This window comes from Chelonia mydas, chromosome 6 (assembly GCF_015237465.2).
Source record: "Chelonia mydas isolate rCheMyd1 chromosome 6, rCheMyd1.pri.v2, whole genome shotgun sequence".
In the NCBI taxonomy this organism is placed as follows: Eukaryota; Metazoa; Chordata; order Testudines; family Cheloniidae; genus Chelonia; species Chelonia mydas.
Window position 1 is genome coordinate 102,585,121 of NC_051246.2, and position 23,465 is coordinate 102,608,585.

The 23,465-nt window shown below is 43.8% G+C and overlaps 1 protein-coding gene across 1 annotated transcript in view; it reads right to left on the minus strand.

Annotated features, from left to right (window-relative positions):
• Window positions 1-20,320, minus strand: part of GPR68 (G protein-coupled receptor 68) — a 38,077-nt gene extending 17,757 nt beyond the window's left edge. Inside the window, exon 1 of the mRNA XM_007055465.4 lies at window positions 19,680-20,320. The gene's annotated coding sequence lies outside the window, so the exon portion shown is untranslated. The remainder of the gene's footprint in view (window positions 1-19,679) is intronic.
• Window positions 20,321-23,465: the final 3,145 nt, after the last annotated feature.

Below are 23,465 nucleotides of genomic sequence, written 5' to 3' on the forward strand. Positions count from 1 at the left end.
CTAAAGGTTCCAATCCTGCTGATGACCTATGTGGCACCGTATTGACATCCACATGATGCAATTTCTGGGTTTTTTTGGTTTGTTTTTATAAAAACTTGGTGAGTTACACACAGAAACTACTTTAAAAGAACATTAACGTTCCAGAATTGAGCACTCAAAGGTTAAGAAATGGCAGGATGAAGGTTGCCTGTGCAACCCTAATTCAGCCATGTACATATGCATTATGATACTGTGATTACCTTGCCTCACATAGCTGACACTGCTGGCCTAACACAGCACTACTGTTCAGCAAACGAAGCCCACACATTATATTTAAATCTGGGATGGGAAGAGTCTTCAGAGCTTCTGCAGATGTTCAGACACTTTTATTGCAATGGCATATTGCAGTCAGAGCTAATCACTTTAGCAAAAGTACTGGAGGAGAAGGCTGGTTGCTCCCCTGCAGCCATCCCAGAAACAGGGTCCTGAAGTGTGTAGAGAAGGTAAGTGACCCAGCTGCATGGTGAAGCAGCCTGATCAAGAGACTCTCCAGAAGTCCATCCACAGAACACAGACAGGACATTGAGGTCTGTGAACCCATTAAGTTCATTTCCACTGAACGAACCTCATGAGAGCACGCTTCCTCGCAAAACACTCATCCTCACCCAGAAAGACTAATTTCTCTGCTAAATGACTAGTACCCTGTGTTGTGCCCCCACAAGCCTCCAAGGTATGGTGTCAGGTAATGAAAAAGTTGGCCAATGATATGAAGACATACCCCTCACAGACACCACAGTGGCACTGTTAGGTTCAGCAAAAAGGAAAAAAAGGTCTAACTACTTCATAGTTAAATGTTTCAGTGTTGTTTACACTCTTTTGCTGCTCCGGGCTAGCTCCATACTTCTACCCACCCCTAGGAATATGGGTCAACATTAGCATATGTCTGACTATACCATTCTATGCAGTCATGCACTACAACACATAGTCCGGTAGGAACAGTACTACAAAGTGGGATGCCCACACGCCCCAGTCTCTGGGATTAAGGTAGAGTATAGCACAAGGGCCTTTGCAATTTTAAAAAAGTTGCTGTATGAAGCACCTGATAAACTACTAAAGAACAAGGGACTGGCTCTGCTTTAAAGCTGATGTGCAAAGCATTTTTGTTAAGTATTTCAATACATAACCAATAGTGTATTAGATATTTTACTGTCAGGTATGAAGTTCCTGCCCCTACAAGCTTAAAACCTATAACTGTTGCTACAGCAGGAAGAGAACAAAAAGAATGTTTTTATCTAGGCCTGTGTAAGAGCGGCTACAAAGCATTTTGTTTCTGCCTTCTTCTGTTTCTTTTTTATGCATAAAGTCTTCCTCAAAGACTTTCTGCTATACCCGCCTTCCAGTTTTTCTCCACTTCTTTTTTTACATTAGAAAGATCGGGTCTGCTTGTCTTTTCTTTGCAGAATGATCTTGCCAAAGCCCTACAGCAAAAAGATGGACTTTGTTTTTTAAATCTGACACCACCTTCATTCATCCTAAAGGAGAAGTAAAGGGCAGAAAACAAAGCCACAATGCTTCCTTACCTTAAACCTGAACCCCAGCCTAAAACTTAACTCAGACCTGAACACTACCCACTCAATGCTAGTCTGTTTTATTAACTTGTAAATGGGCACCTCTGACTTGTATTCCTATGCACAATAATAATGACTCACTTGTGTATTTGTTTCCATGGGAGGGAACCATTGAATTATTCTGTAAATTACACATTCCTTGACTTTTGTGATCCCTGCTTGGCTTCATTTATAAAAATCTATTGTAAAAAAGGAAGCCAACAATATTTTTTAAAACTCCGTATAAACAATTGATGAATTAGTCAATGTACAATTTTCCTGGAACACAGACACACAATTACTCATTGCATTAGCTAAACTTCTTCACTCATCACTCTCTTGATTTCCTGTTAGTTTTTCCAACTGGTTGACTTCCTTTCTCAATTAAATCCTTCAAATGTTTGAAACAGGTCTGTGTCCTTAAGTGTTTAATTACTGAAATTGACAGTTTCAGATGCCATCTGTGCTGTAATTTTTGCAAATTTAGGACTAATGACCATAAATATGTTGGTAAGTAGCTGTTAAATGGATTTGGATATCAGTTTTTAATAGGAAACTTCCTTTTTTCCTCAGAGGGAATTTAGCGTTTATTAACTGTGCTGGATTGGACACGTTTTCTACATGGAAAAAGTGCTATAATATTCCACAGAAATGGTTTACACCACTGTTGTTACCGATGTGCTTTAGATGAGTACTCTAGAATACTGCAATACATTAACTGACATAACATTTCTTCATTTCTCTTTTGGTAACGAATCCCATCCAATAGACTTTCATCCCATTCTATCCAATAATATAGATAATTTAGTCTCATACTATACTACTGTGACACAGAGACCCCTTGGCAAAGGGTCCCCTGTTCTTTGCAAACAGCTCTCACCTCAGACCTGACAAACTCACTATGCCAAACACAGGTCTTATAGAATCTTTATCCATAAAGAGTAACATGCAAGGTATCTATCAAAGCTTGTAACTTGTCGAGATTCATAATAATTGAGAGATGTATGTCTGTGTAATATTTAAGGAATAGTGTATTTATATTGAAAATACGCTTTATGGACTTGGAGTAGAAATTAGTTACCAGGAGATTGTGTGTCTTGATGATGTCCCATTCAGGCAAGGTGGAGTTGTAATCCTGCACTGTTTGGCCAATGATTCACTGAAAGGCTCAACTGTGTAACGTTGTTTGTACAATACTAAGACTTTGAACAGGAAACCATCAGAGGCAACTGTAAACAATCAAAACCCCAAAGATTAAAAAAAATGCTTTACAAGGCAGAGGTTTGCCCTATGAGTAGAAATAAAAGGCTGTTTTCAGTATAACATAGAGGGAGAAGCACTCTGTATCCATTCACTGAGGAAACCCCTTGTGGAATGGGGCTGCTCTCATGAACGTTTGAATCTTGGTTCTTAGGAAACCAGCCAGTTCTGCAAAAGACTGAACTTTGGGGTGGGGAGGAAGGGAAATCTACTTTATGAGATAGGAGAGAGAATCATTCACAAATGTAGATCCAGGTTTGTGTTTTATGATTTTGTTTTGCATTGTAGCCATTTGTTTCCATCAGTCTCTTATTTCTAGTTAAATCGTTATTCTTTCTTAAATAAACTTGTGTTTTATCAGAAGTGCTCACAAGTGCTGTGTGGTTTACAGGAGCTGTGGTGTGTGGTAAAACTTGTGCTCTGTGGTACACTTTTGGGCGCAGAGCATCTGGAATTTCTGTGAGTAGCTAGTGTCGGGGATGGATATCACAAGGGAATGATTGAAAGGGACTGGGTGCATCTACTGTTAACCTGCAAGGTGATGTTAGGCTTGGCATAGCCCAGAGGAAAGTGCTTGAATGGCTGAAAGACTGACAGTGTCAGGGAGCCACTACCCAGCTACCACAAGGAAGACTCCCTCTTGTTGGCAGCAGTGGGTGCCCTGAGAACTGTCACAACTACATATTATCATCCTATCTGATCCAGTCCCAGGCCTACCCACCCAAGAATGTACATGCCCATCCTATTCCATCAAACCCACCATTATCCAACACCTAAGCATACTGTCCTCTTTGATATCTTTCAGTACCAGATCACCTAGTACCATCCAATGCCCTCTCTGGAATACTGCTGGTCTGTTGTTCATTTGTTTTGATTTAATAAGCGCTGGAAATGAATAATCTCTATTTATCCATAGCATAGGTATAGTATGAGGGGCAGCAATAAAGTCCAGTTTCCCCATTGGTATTCCTAATAAGTTCTGTTTTCGGTGCCCTTCATTGGCCTCACTGCTGAAAATGCTACTGAGGATGACAATGGTTGTGGGGGAGCATAAGAGCAGCACCACTTGTTTCACAGAGTCTGCCCATCACTTTCATTCACTCAAACCTTAACCAGATTGGAATCAGTGACAGGATAATAAAATATTATCTATTTCATCACCAATCCCATCAAGACAAGCTATTTGTTTGAGAATCCCTAGAGGTGGAGTTTGCACCTCTATTTCTCCACCAGAAGTTGAATTTGCTGGCTTTCCGTATGTTGCTCTAGGTTCATAGTTTCGGTCAAACATTTGCTTGACTCGGGACGTCACAATTTTCCCTCCCATTCAGGGGTTAAAGTGCTTGACTTATTGATACCAAATATGAACAAAACAGGCAGTGTGTGTTACATTAGAAAATATATAAAAAGTAATTCCTTGTCATTCTAAGTTTTGTTCTAGTGCTGTCTGGCTTCCCACAGGTAGCAATATCATAGAATCATGGAAATGTAGGACTGGAAGGAACCTAAATAGGTCATCTAGTCCAGTCTCCTGGACTCAAGGCAGGACTAAATAATAACTAGAAAATTCCTGACAAGTGTTTGGAGGTTTTTAAGAACAAGTTACACAATGACAGAGACTCCACAACATCCCTAAGCAATTTGTTCCAGTACTTTACCTCCCTGACAGGAAATTTTTTCTAAAGTCTAACTTAAAACTCCCTTGCTGCAATTTAAGCTCATTGCTTCTTGTCCTATCCTCAGAGGTTAACAAGAACAATTTTTCACCCTCCTCCTTGTAACAGCCTTTTACATACTTGAAAACTGTAATCATGTCCCACCTCGGTCTGCTCTTCTCCAGACTAAACAAACCCAATTTTTTCCATCTTCCCTCGTAGGTCATGTTTTCTAGACATTTAATCATTTTTGTTCCTCTTCTCTGGACTTTCTCCAATTTGTCTACATCTTTCCTGAAATGTGGCACCCAGAACTGGACACAATAGTCTAACTGAGGCCTTATCAGTGCGGAGTAGAGTGTCTTGCTTACAACACTCCTGTTAATACATCCGAAAATGATGCTCGCTTCTTTTTGCAACAGTGTTACATTGTTGACTCATATTTAGCTTGTGATCCACTATCATCTCCAGATCCCTATTCATAGTACTCCTTCCTAAGCAGTCATTTCCCATTTTGTGGGTGTGCAACTGATTGTTCCTTCCTAATTGGAGTACTTTGCGTTTGTCCTCATTGAATTTCATTCTATTTACTTCAGACCATTTCTCCAGATCATTTTGAATTTTAATCCTGTCCTCCAAAGCACTTGCAACCCGTCCCAGCTTGGTATCGTCTGCAAACTTTATAAGTGTACTCTCTATGCCATTATTGAAATCATTAATGAAGATATTGAACAGAACCAGACTCAGAACTGATCCCTGCAGGACCCCACTCATTATGCCCTTCCAGTATGACTATGAACCACTGATGACTACTCTCTGGTAATGATTTTCCAACCAGTTAATCACCCACCTTATAGTAGCTCCATCTAGGCTAGCTTGTTTATGAGCGATAAGGGGTCCTAGCACATGTAAATAAGATGGGCAGGAAGATAAATACAGTTCAGCCCATGTGTGAAGGAGCATCATAGTTTTATCCATTTGTTACTGAGCAACCCCACTCAGGAGCACCCTCTTGTGGCAGGCATTGACATGACAGACATGCCTGCCTCAATCTCCTTCCTTTGCAGTCCCCAGAAGTAGTTCAAACAGGCTTTCTGAGTATAAATATCCCTTGTAGAGTTAATTTATTACAGAAGAAAGCCCTGTTTACATAAATCATAAGCCAAGACCCATACCCATAATCCATATGATTCTGCCATCCCCCACCATGCCCCAGTACCTCTCAGCATGCCTCACCACAGCCCCTCTAACTAGCATGTTTCTTCAACCTGTTTCAATATCAGGTGTCATTTTAGCTCTTGTCTGGAGACATCAGAAGGCTCACAACCTCCATAATTCCCCAGCTTTTAGCCCTCTCCAGACCTCTGGCTTCAGCTCTCTAGCACCAAAAGCCAGCAGGCCTCTCCATTGCTATAAACCTTCAGCTCTCACCTGCCTTCTCTGGCTGAGGATATCTGGCTCAGGAAAGGTAACCAAGTTCACCCCCTGCTGATTTCCTAGCCCTCAGCCCTTTCCAACCTCCTGGCACTAGCTCTGACTCACCAGGAAGCCAGTGGATGGGATTTCCTAATTCCTCCCTCTTTCCAGAGAGAGCCTGCAGAGAGCTATCTACAGCTTTCCTCCAAAGACCTCGTCCTCCAGTCTCCTGACTCTCACCAGGTCCCTCATGGATCTTTTATAGCCCCCCTCTCCATATTTCCCCCCTCTCAATTGGCTGTAGTGGGAGCACCAGTTCTGGCACAGGGGCATTAACTGTGGCCACCACTGCTTTTCTTTTTACTGTGTAGTGAGGGCTGAACCATTTGCACTGCAGAGGTGCTGAGAGTTCCTCATGCTAGTGCTAACCACAGGGACAGTGCGAAAAGGAGCCTAGAGGTTCCTCCTGGAATTCCCTATTCCTAGCATAGCAAAGTTCACACCCCTTTTTAAAATTATTTTTTTAATTTGTATTTATTTATTGCCATAAGTGTTTGGCCCAGAGCCTTGTGAAAGACAACCCACATCGATCTCTTCTCCCTGCTGCTTTTAAAGTCACCCAAATATTCAGGGCAAGCCTTTGTTCTCCACCAGTCTGGCATCCAACAAAGAGGGGTGTGAGCCTTCAAATCATCACCTGACTAGTTCTCACCCATCTGATTCATCTGATTCACGTGAGCAGAACTACCTGCATGAATTAGGGATGTGGGATCAAGCCCATGGCTGGTATATTTATTAACTGCCAAAATCCAAATGCCAACACCTCCACCCCTCAAAAGGACAAAACCCCTGAAAACCAAACCACCATGCTCTATGAACAGAAAGCCAGGCAAATAGGTGGTTAGCCTGCCATTATAAAATAGTGCCTAAAATCCTCATTTAAAGTGACAATACCAGAAATTCTAAGTCTGTTTTTGTATTACCAGTCACAAGCCATGTAGATCACAGTGACAAATAGAACATCCCAGCTAAGGGACAAGAGTTCCACATGCCCATATACACAGTGTTGGTAAAGGTGCACTGTAGGCACAGGACTGGGAACCAGGAATGCCTGTGTTCTAAATTGACAGGTTTCAGAGTAGAAGCCGTGTTAGTCTGTATTCACAACAAGAAAAGGAGTACTTGTGGCACCTTAGAGACTAACCAATTTATTTGAGCATAAGCTTTTGTGAGCTACAGCTCACTTCATCGGATGTAGCTCACGAAAGCTTATGCTCAAATAAATTGGTTAGTCTCTAAGGTGCCACAAGTACTCCTTTTCTTTTTGTGTTCTAAATTGGCTCTGACACAGAATAGTCTCTAGAGCTCTGGGCAAATCACCTAATCTCTCTGGGTTTTTCCCCAGCTGTAAAGTGGGAATTATTGTATTATCTTCTTTCGTCCCAGTCGGACACCAGCACTGTCCTCCTGTTAAGCAGCTGTTTGGGCCTTGCAGGTCAGCTTTCCAGTGAAGGGGAAATCAACGATATAGAGTCTGGGTATATTCTAAGTGCCACATGCTTTACTTACACATACAAATATCTTCCTTATGCCACACACACTCTGGAATGGGGGATAGGGTGTGAAATAGCATGCAACACTCCCTACTTTCAGGGATCTCAGCCCAACACTGATTCCCTTGTTTCCAGAGAGAAACTCTGCTCAGGAATTGACTAAAAAGAGACCAGGGCACAGAGTAACTCTCCTGCAGCTTACACAGCTCTCTCTCCAAGGGCCACTGACTCTACACAGAACCTTGCATTACCACAACCAAAGTCAACACAGCATGTCTTCCTAAGACTGAATATTTGTTCACACAATAAGAAAATGAACTTGGAACAGCACTGCCTAGTGGTACATATCAGAATACTGCAGGCCCTACCTGTCAGTGGCAGAGCTAGCTCCCAGCCTGGTCACTAGGTCACCTAGCAAGCTCAGCTGGACCCATTGAGCTCTCTCCAAACAATTGATCTCCCTGATTGCTGGCTGCCTTGCTCAATCTGCTACTTCGGCCTTCCAGCAGCTGCTCAGTGTGTATCCTGCCCACAGGTGCACTTACCCTGCTCTAACTTCTGCTTCTTGCTCCAGCCTGTTTACAGTCCTTGCTCCAAGCCCTATTTCCTGCTTCATTCTGGTTTCTGACTGCTGGCTCCCCATCTTTGCTACATTCCTGACTATGACTCCAGCTTACTCATTGGCTTAGGCTTTGGCTTCTGACTGGTTCTGACCTTCTGCTTGGCTCCTTGACCCTAACTAATGCTTTACCTTGGAATAGTGCCTGATCTCTGGATCTACACGTGTCATCACCTGAACTGCCACCAAAATCACCAGGCAAGGTCCTGCTCTACCTGCTAGGCAGGCCGCCCATGCCCTGGAAGCTTACACTACCTATCTCAGAGATACATTGTGAAGATTCATTAGTTAACATAGGTAAAGTGTAGTAGTGTACCTCTCTTGTAATCTTCAAAACAAGAGCCGGTGACTCAATGTTCACAATAAACAATCAAAATGAAAGAGTTAATTTTTAAATATATGACATGAAACTGAAAAAAATGTAATCACAGTTGCATTCATAGCCTGTTTTCTGTAACTCACATTTTACTGTCTATTCATCAATACAATCATTTCCCCTCTTCTGGTTACCTACCAACAGATACAATTGCTTCTACAATGTTGCTGACAAGCAGCAACCCTAACCATGAAATAAGTCCAAGTTTCACTAGCAAACAAATGGAAAAGGCTGCTTTTTAAAACTTTCTGCTTGCCAAGGCTGTCTAACTCAGTGCCTGGGACTCAGCTGCTCAAGAAGGTTATATTTTAGCATTAACATTCGTTGTATCATACATCATTGAATAGTGATGCATCCATTTACATCAATGCTGTAGCGAATATTATTTGCTGTACATATGATTCAGTTTGTGTGGCAAGGGTTTTAACCGGTAATGGAAACCGTTACAAACTGTTTAAACTATTTTGGGATTCCCCCTGCCCTCCTTCTGATAATTGTCCCTTCTTCCTCACATCACTGCATTTATCTTAATTCACGGGGCACAGTTCATCATAGGAAATTAGTCTGCTGAATTAGAGGGCCTCATATAGCACACCCAGACATTTAAAAAAATTACTCATTCTTTTGTACTGTTTGTGTTTCTGGCTTACGCTGAATTACTATGTTTTGTTTTGTTTTGATACTCCTGGCATTGGCTCATAATTAAAACATTATAAGTTGATCCTTTAGTATCAGTACACAAAGGTGGCTTCACGCAGCACTGCCTCATTATGGAGTAACTCATCCAGAGACCTTTGTACTGGTTGGTTTCCATGGGAGTGTCAGCACTGGCGTTCAAATGACAAATGTCTTTTTGAAGAGTTCCCTAAATGCTCTATTTAAGAGTTCGTCTTCATAGCTAATTGTTGTTATTGTCTCTCTGAGAGATGGATTCATTTTATAATTCTAAGATTATCATCAAATGTAGCCTTAAGATGTATTTGTATCTTAGCTCTTAATATTGCTGTATTTAAAAACTCAAAACCTTGTTTATCATGAGCAACAGTGTGTTTTTCATTTCTTCCAAAAGGCTCATTCACAAGAAGTTTATGGGAACATACACCGGGTGTGTGAATTTATATACTTCTGGGGTGGCTAACTTCTGGCACAGTCACCTTCACATTTAATACAGAGATGAGGATTGTGGAAAGTGCAGAGCCCAGCATGAAATGCTCTCTCTAGATCCAAGTAGCCTGGCCACTTAAGCTAAGAGGGAAGACCATAAGATGAGACCTATAGTCACTGTGGGTCACTTCTTTGTATCACATACAAAGGCAGCTGCAAACTGCAGACATTTGGTTTCTGTGTGCCTCACTTGGGCAGCTCCTGCTGTATCTGCTACTCAGAAGTTGCTCCTGGTTGATTCCAATACTTCCTTATACCAAAATATAAAAAATAGATCTGGTCTGGATTTGAGGTTCATTGTCATTCAAAATGTTGCACTCTCTGTGATTCTGCATGCACACGTAATGTTTGTGGGAGTCAAAAGGAGAATAACTCTGCTTGATACTCTGTCAGATATAACCAGTCCTCAATCAGTTACCTTAGGATCAGCCAACCAGCAAGCAATATTGATATTCATTCAGAGATAAGAGATTCAATCCATAAATCAAGCATCAAGTTAAGGAACCATGACATTAAATAAGCATAAAAATTAAATTATCAGAGCAACAAGTTCAAAAATAGTCTTTACAGTGGAATTCTGTTTTAATTAGATGGACTATTTGGATTAAAAGATTTAAGACCCCAATATTCAGAAGTTTTGAGATGTTTAGGTCATGGGTTTTGGCGTGGCCCATGTACTGGGACAAGGGTCCAGCTGTAAAATGTGGAGACAGGTGTGAATTCCAAATCCCGTTATTTTGGGGCGTTCGGATGAGGGATTCTGGTTTGGGCCCATAGAGGGTAAATTTGAGCAACCCTCCTTGTAATAGTTATGTCTGATTGTGACACACAGATGCATAAAGCAGTTAACTCCCCAAATTAGGTATGTGCATAGAAGTTAAATCACTATCCTCCACAGGTGGAGTGAGTTCTACTAGATGGGTTCTTTCCATGGCATAAGGAAGATGGGAACACTTCCCAATTATTTCCCTGAAATAACATGTTCTAATTCTATTTATTTCTAAAGTAGTTCAAACAGTACTGTAGATCTTAAAATCTTGTGCTAAAAAATCCTAAACCAAAGCCAAAAATCTTGATAAGTTGCATCTCTATGGTGATGTTTCCATTTCCCTCCTACTGGCGTTGTCCATTTTTGCTATTTAATGCAGTTTGTGATTGTAGCAGATGATTTAAAGCTACAGAGAATCTAAAATTTGAGGACTGCAGTAACTCAGCCAGAGATTATGGACCTACTACAGGAGTTGGGGGGTGAGGTTCTGTGGCCTGCAATATGCAGAAGGTCAGACTAGAAGATCATGATGGTCCCCCTTCTGGCCTTAAAGTCTATGCATCTGTTAGAATATTTTTTATTTTTGTAACGCTCCCATTTCAGCTTCCTCTCTCATGATAGCTAAAAACACACCTTTAAAACTATATTAGCACTACTTTAGAGCTCAGCCAGCAATAAACAAGCTCCAGAACAAGGGAGCATGAAGGTTTGTAGGTAGGCAACTACAATAGTGATGTTTAAAATTAATAGACTGGAATTACCTCAGCAGCAACAGCTATATGTGGCAATTGATGAGTAGGAGAATGTCATGAGTGCATTTGTCATGGGGGAATTGTAACAGAAGCATAGTACAGTGCACCCTCGGTTACTTACAGACTAGATCAGATTTGCCATTCTTCCAGCCCTTAGTATGGTTAGAGCTCTCCACATACCAATATCAGATTCAACCTCCAATCCAAACCAGTTTACAGACAAATTTGCTGTCCCTGAGTGGCTCAGCCACTACTCCCGATGACATTATGTCATTAGCCATGACAGGCTGCGGGAACATTCTGCATGCATCAAGGTAAACTTATTATCAGTCTCCTCCTACTGCAGGAATAAGATGGGAACAGAATTTTTAAAAGAGTATTACTTAGTCTTGTTCCTCAGACCGATTATCTACAGATTTCTGATCAAGTGTCCAAAATGTTAAGTCTGTGCTCCCTGAGAAACTCACAAAGCTCAAGAACATAGATTCTGATGGGAAATTACAATGGAGCTCGGCCTTGCTTGACATACTCCCTGAGACAATAAACTACAGAGCTAATTCTTAGCTGCTAATTACTGATACTATGACTTGTAGGTCACTGCCCAGTTTTGCTTTAATCAGTGCTGCCGCTCTGCAAGCATCCTCGGCAAGGATGTTCAGTTTTCTGTCATTAGAAAGTTTGATTCTGTGATTAGAAAGTTTCTGTGATTAGGAAAGTCCTAGTTCAAATGGCTGGTCCAAATTTGTATATTTTTTAAAAAAGGATTCTTGTACCTTGAAATCAATAAGTAAAAAGGTGAAAGGCCTTTGAGTCTTTCCTTATACAAGGTTAAGCAATTCCCACATCCCAAATGTAGGAAGTACGTCACTCTCTTGGCCCACTCTACTTCATGTAATCCCATCAGAGGGACAGATTCACCCCGCACTGAGCTGAGCACCATCCCTCCCCAACTGGGATTCGTGGCAATCTTGTCAGTCATCTGAGCTAGCTTCTCTGCTCAGAGAAAAGGTTTTAATGCTCTCACCGCCAGTTACAAGGTGGGGTCAATACAGCCCCCATCTGTTAGGGCCAAGCCATGGGTGGCTGGTGTGCACTGGTCAGTTACCAAGTTGTGGTCAAGGGATGTGTAGTGGAGTTGGGATTTAGCAGGGTCAGGATGCCAGGAAGTTAGGGTCAGGCATCAGGTGACAGACAGGAGGCAAGTAGTGGAGTCAGGGACAAATCAGGGTCAGGAGCTGGAGTCTGGGGTTCACAGTAAGGCAAGGTCTGGAGCAGAAGCAAACAGGTGGTCTGCATCATTGCTCAGACAGCTCTCCATGCTGGCTTCCTGGTATATACACAAGCATGAGTTAATCAGTGGGCTGCAGGGAGGACACCACTTAGGCCCCACGGGTAGTACTTCCTGCAGTGTCTAGCTTCATGAGGTCCTCCAGTGGAACCCCAGCCTGAGCTCCCAAAGGTGATGCAGAAGCATTGGTGGCCCAGAACCTCCATGGTCCCAGGTTTTAGTCCTGCAGGGTCGAACACTAGCATAGGCACCAGTTGTGGTGAAGTTTTTTAAAAATTAGAATAGCCGGGCTACTACTTCTCTCTTCACCTGAAACGGATGTTTAACACTGCAATACCATGTTATAACATTATCGTGTCCCAACACCATGCTTCACCACCATATGTAGTCAACTCATTGTCAGACTCCAGTGAAAAGTGTTCCATCATTGCATCACAACATGATTCACAGACCCTGGAAAGACTCCCAAGCAATGACTGAAACTCAGGGAATATACTTCACACTATTATCATCTTATTTACTATCTGACAGCAGCTAGATGCCTTATAATACAGAAAAGATTACATGACACCTCCCCTGCCCCATCCCCTGCCTTCCATGAAGAGCTTATAATTTAGTTACAGGCAGTGACACAATGAGAGGGACAACAGCACAAACAGGAAGATGGGGACAAAGGAAGGACGGGTTACGTATTAAAAGTTTATGTTCAGCAAAGGCATGTGTCAGGGTTCCCTCCCCACTCTGAACTCTAGGGTACAGATGTGGGGATCCGCATGAAAACTCCCCTAAGCTTATTTTTACCAGCTTAGGTTAAAACCTGGTATGCTGCCACTACCAAGTGATTTAACAAAGAATCCGGGAAGAGACCACTTGGAGACGTCCTCCCCCAAAATATCCCCCCAAGCCCTTACACCCCCTTTCCTGGAGAGGCTTGAGAATAAACAAGATGAGCACAAACCAGCCTTGGATTTTTAAGACCCAAAAAACCCAATCAGATTCTTAAAAAACAGAACTTTATTAGAAGAACAAAAAAAGATACAAGAACAAACTCTGTAAGATCAGAATGGAAGATAACCTTATAGGCAGTCAGATTCAAAACATACAGAATCCCTCTAGGCAAAACCTTAAGTTACAAAAAGACACAAAAACAGGAATACACATTTCCACCAGCACAGCGAATTTCACAAGCCAAAAAAAAAGAAAATCTAACGCATTTTCTAGCTAGATTACTTACTAACTTTACAGGAGTTGGAGGGCTTGCATCCTTGATCTGTTCCCAGCAAAGGTATCACACAGACAGACAAAAGCCTTTCCCCCCATCCAGATTTGAAAGTATCTTGTCCCCTCATTGGTCATTTCGGATCAGGTGCCAGCCAGGTTACCTGAGTTTCTTAACCCTTTACAGGTAAAAGAACTTTGCCTCTGGCCAGGAGGGATTTTATAGCACTGTATACAGAAAGGTGGTTACCCTTCCCTTTATATTTATGACACGCCGCCCAAATCACATATAGTGTCGGACAGCCAGTTCCACACTGGCTGTGATTTCTTCCTGGAGCTCTAGGAGAAAACAGAGTTAATAAGACACATGCACCTTTAGATATACTACTAACTATATAAAAACTAACAATATTTCCCATATTTTAAGGACGATTTTAACCAGTTGATTCTGGGAAACTTTCATGGGAGAGCGCATCAGCCACTTTGTTAGACGTTCCTGAAATGTGTTGTATTTCAAAATCAAAATCTTGGAGAGCTAAACTCCATCGAAGAAGTTTTTTGTTATTGTCCTTGACGGTGTGAAGCCACTTCAGCTCAGTATTGTCAGTTTGTATTTGGAAATGCCATCCCCAAACGTATGGGCGTAGCTTTTCCAGCGCGTATACAATGGCGTAGCATTCCTTTTCACTGATTGACCAGTTGCTTTCCCTCTCAGACAGTTTTTTGCTGAGAAACACGACAGGATGGAATTCTTGATCCAATCCTTCCTGCATTAAGACTGCTCCCACACCACGCTCGGACACATCTGTGATTACTAGGAACGGATTGTTAAAGTCTGGGGCCCTTAGCACAGGGTCAGACATGAGTGTCGCTTTAAGCTGGTTAAAGGCCTTTTGACACTTTTCAGTCGCCTGAACTGAATTTGGCTGTTTCTTTTTGGTTAGGTCTGTCAGTGGGGCAGCGATTTGGCTGTATTATGGTACAAATCGCCTGTAATATCCAGCCAAGCCTAAGAAGGATTGGACCTGTTTCTCTGACTTTGGGACAGGCCACTTTTGGATAGCACCCACTTTGGCCTGTACTGGGTTGATAGTTCCTTGACCCACCTGGTGTCCAAGGTAGGTCACTCTGTTTAGGCCTGTTTGACACTTCTTAGCCTTAACAGTTTGTCTTGCCGCTTTTATGTGCTCAAAGACTTTTTGTAGATGTTCCAGGTGTTCTGCCCAGGAATCCGAAAATATGGCCACATTGTCAAGGTAGGCAACTGCATATTCTCCCAATCCCACTAGGAGATCATCTACAAGTTTTTGGAAGGTGGTGGGTGCATTTTGCAGCCCGAAAGGGAGCACATTAAATTCATACAGTCCGACATGTGTGATGAAGGCTGACCTTTCCTTGGCAGATTCATCTAGAGGTACCTGCCAATACCCCTTGGTTAAGTCCAAGGTAGAGATGAACTGGGCCCGTCCCAGTTTCTCTAATAGTTCATCTGTGCATGGCATTGGATAGTTGTCTGGGCGAGTTACAGCATTTAGCTTATGGTAGTCCACGCAAAAATGTATCTCCCAATCTGGTTTGGGAACTAGAACCACTGGAGATGCCCAAGCACTGCCAGAGGGGCGGATTACACCCATCTGTAGCATATCCTGGACCTCCCGTTCTATAGCAGTTTTAGCTTGAGGAGATACCCGGTAAGGTTGGGCTCTAATTCGGAGAGCATTACCTGTGTCAATGGGGTGGTATGCCCATTCAGTCAGTCCTGGGGTGGCTGAGAACACTGGCTCGTAGCTATTGCACAGCTCCTTGATCTGCTGTCGCTGCCTACACCCAAGGGTCATGGAGAGGTTCACCTCTTCCACGCCACCAGCCCTTTTCCCTTCATAGTAGACACCTTCAGGCCACTCAGCATCATCTCCTCCCTGGGCTATAAACTGAGAAACCTTTAATTCTCTGGAATAAAAGAGCTTTAGAGAATTAATATGGTACACCTTAGGCTTTCGGTTGGAGGTGGGGAATGCTATGAGATAATTAACAGCTCCCAGGCGCTCTTGGACCGTGAATGGCCCTTCCCACAACGCTTCCATTTTATGGGCCTGGAGCGCCTTTAAGACCATGACCTGGTCCCCTACTTTGAAGGAACGCTCTCTGGCATGTTTATCATACCAGGCTTTTTGCTCTTTTTGAGCATCTTTTCGGTTTTCTCTAGCAAGGGCTAAAGAGGTTCGGAGGGTGTTTTGTAGGTTGGTTACAAAGTCCAGAATGTTAGTTCCTGGAGAAGATGTAAACCCCTCCCATTGCTGCTTCACCAACTGTAATGGCCCTTTAACCTCGCGGCCATATACAAATTCAAATGGTGAAAACCCTAAACTGGGATGTGGTACAGCTCTGTAAGGAAAGAGCAACTGCTGCAACACTAGGTCCCAATCATTGGAGTGCTCATTTACGAATTTACATATTATGGCCCCCAAAGTTCCATTAAACTTCTCCACCAGGCCATTTGTTTGATGGTGGTAAGGGGTGGCAACAAAGTGATTCACCTCATGAGCTTTCCAAAGGCTTTCCATGGTTCTTACTAGGAAATTAGTTCCTGCATCTGTAAGGATGTCAGAGGGACAAGCTACCCTGGCAAAAATGTCTGTTAGTGCCTCGCACACACTTTTAGCCCTGGTGTTGCTTCGAGCTACTGCTTCCGGCCATCGGGTGGCAAAATCCATGGAAGTCAGTATGTACTGCTTTCCTCTTGGGGTCTTCTTCGGAAAAGGACCCAGAATATCCACAGCTACTCACTGAAATGGAACCTCAATGATGGGGAGTGGCTGGAGAGGGGCTTTGACCTGGTCTTGGGGTTTTCCCACTCTTTGGCACACCTCACAAGACCGGACATAGGTAGAAACATCCTTGCCCCTTCCCTCCCAGTGGAAAGACTTTCCCAAATCATTTTTGGTCCTGTTCACCCCAGCACGGTCAATAGGATGATCGTGGGCTATGCTTAAGAGCTTTACCAGGTACTTAGTTGGAACTACCAACTATCTCTGAGGATGCCAGTCTTCCTGGTGTCCACCAGAAAGAGTTTCCTTGTATAAAAGTCCTCTTCCTACAACAAACCTGGATTGATTAGAAGAGGTGAGAGGCGGTGGGCTGCTCCGTGCCACCGTCCAAGCTTTCTGGAGGCTTTCATCTGCTTTCTGTTCAGTCTGGAACCGTTCCCTTGATGCTGGAGACATCAGTTCTTCATTGGATTGTGGACCTGGGCTTGGTCTCTCTGGAAGCGATGCAGGTGATGGGGCTGTTTCCATTGACTGCGACCCGCTCTCCGCTGGTGCACTATGTTGGGGTTCAGGCTCCAGCTGAGCCTCTTGTGTAGGGTTATCTGCTGCTGCCAGTGCAGGTTTGGTGGGGCCCTCTGGTGTTCATGTTGCAAGCACTGGATTCAGTGCTGGCAATGGTTCTGGTGCTGGTTGTTCCACCGGTTCTGGTTCTGGGACTGGCTCTGTCTGGGTCTCTGTGACTGGATGCACTACTGCTGTCACAGATGTTGGCAGGGGATCCAGTTCCATCACCTCCATCTGAGTCTCTGGTAACACAGACGGGGCCCTGGTGGAAGGCTCAGGAATAGGGATAGGTGTAGAAGCTTGTTTAGCCTTGCTGCGGGTGACCATTCCCACCCTCTTGGCTAGTTTCACATGGTTGGCCAAATCTTCCCCCAGCAACATGGGGATGGGATAATCATCATAGACTGCAAAAGTCCATGTTCCTGACTAGCCCTTGTACTGGACAGGCAACTTGGCTGTAGGCAAGTCAAAAGAGTTCTACTTGAAGGGTTGAATCGTCACTTGGACCTCTGGGTCGATGAAGTTGGGGTCCACTAAGGATTGGTGGATAGCTCCGGTGTCCCTCCACGCTGTAACCTTCTTCCCGCCCACACTCACAGTTTCCCTCCTCTCTGAGGGTATCTGGGAGGCATCTGGGCCTGAGGACCTCTGGTGTGATTCTGGTGCAATGAACTGTAATCTGTTGGGGTTGTTGGGGCAGCTGGCCTTTACATGCCCCAGCTCGTTACATTTAAAACATCGCCCAGCTGACTGGTCACTGGGGCGAGGTGGGTTGCTGGAGAACAGTGTTGTGGGACAATAAGGTGTCTGTGGCTTTGGGCTGTCCCCGGTAGTAGGGTGTGGTCTGAGGGTGTCCCTTACGGTATCTGCTCAAACTGCGACCAGGGTTGTTCCTCTCTCCTCCCTCCACCAGTTTTGTTCCGGTTTGCCCTGCCCCTCTGGTGGTCTGGGACTGCTTGTATTGATCAGCATAAGAAGCAAGATTTTCTGCTGAGTCCATTTTCTTATCCCTTAAACACTGTTTTATATCATCTTTGGACATATTCAGGAATTGCTCCTGTATCATCAAATCCCGCATTCCTCCAAAGCTAGTTACATCCCATCCTGATTTAAGCCATTTATCAAACAGATCCTTCATCTGGTTTACATAAGCCACATTACTTAGTCCAGGCCCTCTCTTAAGGGTTCAAAATTTTACTCTGTAAGTTTCAGGTGTAACTTGAAATTGTTTTAAAACCAAATCCTTGAATTTATAATAGTCAGAAGCCTCATCAAGAGGCACCTTGTTGAATATGTCCAGAGCTCTTCCAGTCAATTTTGCGACCAATGTGGTCATCTTGTGAGCATCAGAAATTTTATGTAGTATGCACAGTCTCTCAAAGGTGAGAAAATATTCAGCCATATCACTGGATTCATCATACTGTGGACATGGTCGCTCCCATTTGTGGATTGTTGGAGAAGGATTGTTTAAAGGTAAAAGGACTTTGCCTGTGGCCAGGAGGGATTTTATAGCACTGTATACAGAAAGGTGGTTACCCTTTCCTTTATATTTATGACAGCATGTCTGACTCACTTCTTGCGGGTGTCGTGGTGGAAATTGGCCTGAAGTAGACATCTGAATGAGGACAGAAAAGTGGTCTAATGGGCTGGGAAGGACATTTTTAGTGAAATGTGGTAAAAGAACATATAATTAAGGTAGTCACAAAACTCTTAGAATGACACTATGTTGTGAGCTGGTGTCTGGCCGTTTCACCTAGGCCTGTTGAAAAGTCTCTTTTTTTAGATTACTAGTTAATAGCTGTACATAGAAATCGCTGAGTAAGTTCTGAATATTTTCTTCTTAATTTGATATGTGCATTTACAGCCCCCACAAAACCAATCCCTCAGTGATTTGTTCCAAAGAAGTGTCAGAAATCGGAGGAAATTCCCAGCAGCACAAGCACCTACAACAACGAAACTATATATACTGTGCAGTAGCAAACCAGCATGTTTTCTGGTGGAAGGATTTCAGGACAAAGCCTTCCAATGTCAAGTGTTCCACTGGTCACCATAAATAATAGTGAGAAAAGTCGTTTAGAGATGAGGAAAATATTTAGATTGGGTCCTTCTGAGTGATCAGTTACACAGATAAACCCTACAGCAGTACACAGAATACATATATAGCAAGGTGCTTGGTTTGGCAGTTTCCCTCTGGATTGCCCTCGGGAAATCACTTATTAATCAGTCCAAACTTGCTTACATTGGTAGCTTCGTATTGATATGCTTTGAAAGTGCCTTAAAAAAAAAAAAGGTCTGTCTACCTGTCTCTGTGCCAGTCCATCTGCAAACATGAAATCATTTGCAGCCCATTCTAATAGTCCCATTTCATCTCCGTATCTTCAACATTTAACTTCCCCCCTACCTAAACAGAACTCACCTATGTTCTGCCAAAGAACCTCTGTCCAAAGCACTTACGCTATGGGGATCTGGCTCTTTGGAGACGAAGGAAGTTATTTTAAAGTTGCGCTTTTCTATGTACATTTCTTTGCTCAAGTTCCTGGATTCTTCGTTTTGTTTTGCTTCTGCTTTTAACACTTCAGCAGAAACTGATGCCCCCTTGCCTGTCCACTAGGACCCTGACCCTGAACAGTGCAGCTCAGTGCTGAAAAACTTCATGTGTGTTAAAAAAAATAGAATAAAATGGAGACTCACTTGAGAGCAGGGGATCCCTGGAGAGCGCTGGGATAGGAAATTCACTGAGATGCAGCAGCACAGGTCTTCTGTCTTTCCAGCTCCTGACTCCAGCTGGCTGGCTTAGCTGACCTCCGCCCCACTCCCAGCAAGGCAGTGAGTGAGAGAGTCTGGAGGAGGAGTGGGAGGAGATTGTGCTTCAGTTCCTGCTGCTCTTGCTGGTACCACAGCAGAGGAGTGAGACTATCAGCTGCCTCCTGCTACACACGCTCAGAGAGCACAAGAACAAAACCACATCCTGAGGTGCACAAATCAGTTAGAAAATAACCACACAGCCATACGCAACAACTGTTCAAACCTACACAAACACACTGGTGGTCACAGACACAACTCATAAGCGGGTCTAGCATATATACACAAATCCTATACGCAGGGACCAAACATGCACAGCCCAGATTTCGCTGTGTGTAGTGTGTCTGGATACACAATGTATGCCTGGTGTGTGCACACCGACATGACATACACAAAGCATACAGAGTATTATTTGTATTGCAGTGGCTCCTAGAGGCCTCATATGAGATCAGGGTCTCATCATGCTAGGTACATAAACATTATTTACATAAACATAATGAAAGACAGTCCATGTGAGATTCTGCAGGGACTGGAACCTGGGTCTGTGGGTGGCCCAACACAGCTGTGATAGGGCCATATGCCCTATCACATAGACCCGTGGAGATGAGCACCACAGGAAGTCCCCCATAGAATGCCAGACTGATAACTTCCCTCCTAGCCCCTGATTGGTCCAGGCACTCTGTTTAAGCCCAGGAGTTGTTTCAGGAAGTGTCCATGCAAGGAGAGGGTCTCCCCTGCCAGCCGTAGTAAAGGACCTGCCTGTTGGCCCGCAGTCAGACTCCTGACCCCAGCTCTGACCTTTGGCACTGTTCCTAGCTTTTGACTGGCACTGCTATGACCACTAGGACTGACTGCCCAAGCCCCAGTCATGACAGTCCCAGCCTTGAAGAGTTTACAAACTACAAAGGGCTAGAGAGGAAGTATTGCTACCTGTAATTGACAGACGGGATGGGGAACTGAGGCACTGGGAGATTAATTCATTTGTCTAAGGTCATATAGGAAGCCTGTGGCAGAGCTGGAAACTGAATCTGAGTTGCAATCCAGTGCCTTACCCACAAGTCCATCTGTTCTCCTCCAGGACAAAGAGACGCACATTAGAAACGGCACAATGTATATTAAACACTGCAGAACACAGGTGTAGACACACACACACCATCAAATAAATAAATAAAAATCCATGCCAGTTTGGAGCATGGGATAGGTCCAGATAGGATCCATCCATTAAAAGAGAAGGTGCGAGCTATTGGGAACTTTGCTATATCCCCAAAGGTTTCAGAGCACAGATATTTTTGGCAGCCTTAAACTATTATAGAAGATCTGTGTCAAATTTATCAGTATTAAGCAAACTACCTGCATTTTTAATTAAAAGAAAATATTAAATGGATTTTGGCCAAGAGCCAAAAATAAGGTTGTGATGGGGGCACTCACTTCCTGAGTGTCTCCTAGCAGCTGGGTGTGGTACTGCAATCTTTTCCCTATGCCTGGCCACCTTTATAGGTTGCCAGTCTTGCTAGGTGGGTCTTCAGTGGCTTAGCCTTCCGGCCAAGTCACACAGTCAAATGGACTCCTTACAGGGTGATAATGAGTTCACCAAAGTGTCTGCCCTCACCAGGGTCTTCAGCTCCATCTCTGGGCTCTGTACATTCAGCCCTCTGCTTAGACTTCTAAAGGAGCTTTGTCCCCTTCTCAAAGCCGAGGCCAATTCGTCAGTGGGTGGTGGAAGAACCTAGACCTGCCCACGCCTCTGGGTCCCAATCCAAGGACCCTATCCACAGCAGCTGCGTATGGCCTCCTTTAACAAGTTGCTGCTGTTTTCCCTGGGCTCTTCCCACCTTGTCCATTTGTCTTCACCCATTACAGGAGGGTTACAGTTCTCATGCCCCCTCTCTCTCTCTGGTCGAGTAAATGTAGCCAGTCAAGCTCCTTTGGCCAGATAGAAGCACCCTTCCTCACCCTTCTGGTCCCAGCCAGGAACTGGCCTGCTAAGCTCATACAGCTCTTTTTATCTGAGCCTGCTGGGCTCTGATTAGCTGCTTCCATGTTGTCATCAAAATAAAGGTAAGGGTAACCACCCATCTGTATACAGTGCTATAAAATCCCTCCTGGCCAGAGGCACAAAAACCTCTTACCTGTAAAGGATTAAGAAGCTCAAGTAACCTGGCTGGCCAAAAGGGCCAATAAGGGGACAAGATACTTTCAGATCTGGGGGGTGGGGGGAAAAGGCTTTGTCTGTTCTGTTTGGCTTTTGCCGGAGACAGAACAAGAAAACAAGCACTCAAACTCCTCAGTAAGTATTTAGCAAGGAAATGAGTTAGATTGTCTTTTGTTTTGGCTTGTGATTTTCTCTGTGCTGAGAGGAGGATGTATTCCTGGTTTTTCTTTTTGTAACTTTAAGGTTTTACCTAGAGGGAAATTCTCTGTGTATTGAATCTGATTGCCCTGTGAGATTATCTCCCATTCTAATTTCACAGAGGTGCTTCTTTTACCTTTTTCCTTTCTAATAAAGTTCTGGTTTTTTTAAGAATCTGATTGGGTTTTTTCAGTGTCCTAAAAAACCCAAGGCTGCTGGTCTGTGCTCATCTTGTTTTTTCTCAAGCCGCCCCAGGAAAGCGGGGTGTAGGGCTTGTGGGGATATTTTGGGGGAATGGGACTCAAAGTGGTCCTTTCCCTGATTCTTTGTTAAATCACTTGGTGGTGGCAGTGTTTACCTAATCCAAGGTACAAGGGAGAATTTGTGCCTTGGGGAAGTTTTAACCTAAGCTGGTAGAAATAAGCTTAGGGGGTCTTTCATGCGGGTCCCCACATCTGTACCCTAAAGTTCAGAGTGGGGTGGGAACCCTGACACATATGTCCTCCCTGGGCAGACCTGCGGGACCCACCTCCACTGTTCCTTTCCTGGGGCAGGGTGTAGTAGGCTCACTGGGCCTCCAGCAGGGGGCCACAAAGGGCCAGGTAAACCCCATCACAAAAATCTTTCAGGAAGCAAAATGAAAATTGTCTAGTTCCATCACCTTTTAATCAAAAGCTTCCTGTGTTGTTAGCATATGATGCCTCTCTTGTTAGATTTGTCATTTCAAATATATGTAAAGAAAAACCCATAGTGTTCGCTTCCAGGATATTATCGAAGGCTGGGAAGTGTTACTCTTAAATAAAGAGCCGCTAGGCATTGTTTTGGGATAATTATGTTTCATTAATACCTGTTTGGAGAAAAATCCACCTTGATCACAAGCCCCTGGTAATGACACTAGATCGAAAGGCAAACACTCCACCTTTAGCAGCAGCCAGAGTGCAGAGAGAAACGTTCATGTTAGCTGCATGGTCGACGTAAGCCGTTAACGAGACATGCTAACACTGATGCATTATCCCAATTGCCACTGAAAGTAGACAGATGATCAAAAATAATATTGGTGAACTTTTCTAGACCCCCGAAGTCTGATGCTTAAACCCCTGATTTCCAGAGGTGCTGAACACTGGAGCTATACCTGAAGTCAACAGGAGTTGTGGCTGATCAGTGTCTCTGGAAATCAGACTCTTGGACGCTGGACACATCATTTCCCATTAGAATCCACGGTAAAGGAATTATTTTTATGCCTCATTCTCTAAAGCAGGCTTTTTGGATGGAGTTGCATCTCCACTTCTTGACACCCCCCCACCCCAAAAAAAGAAGAAACCAGA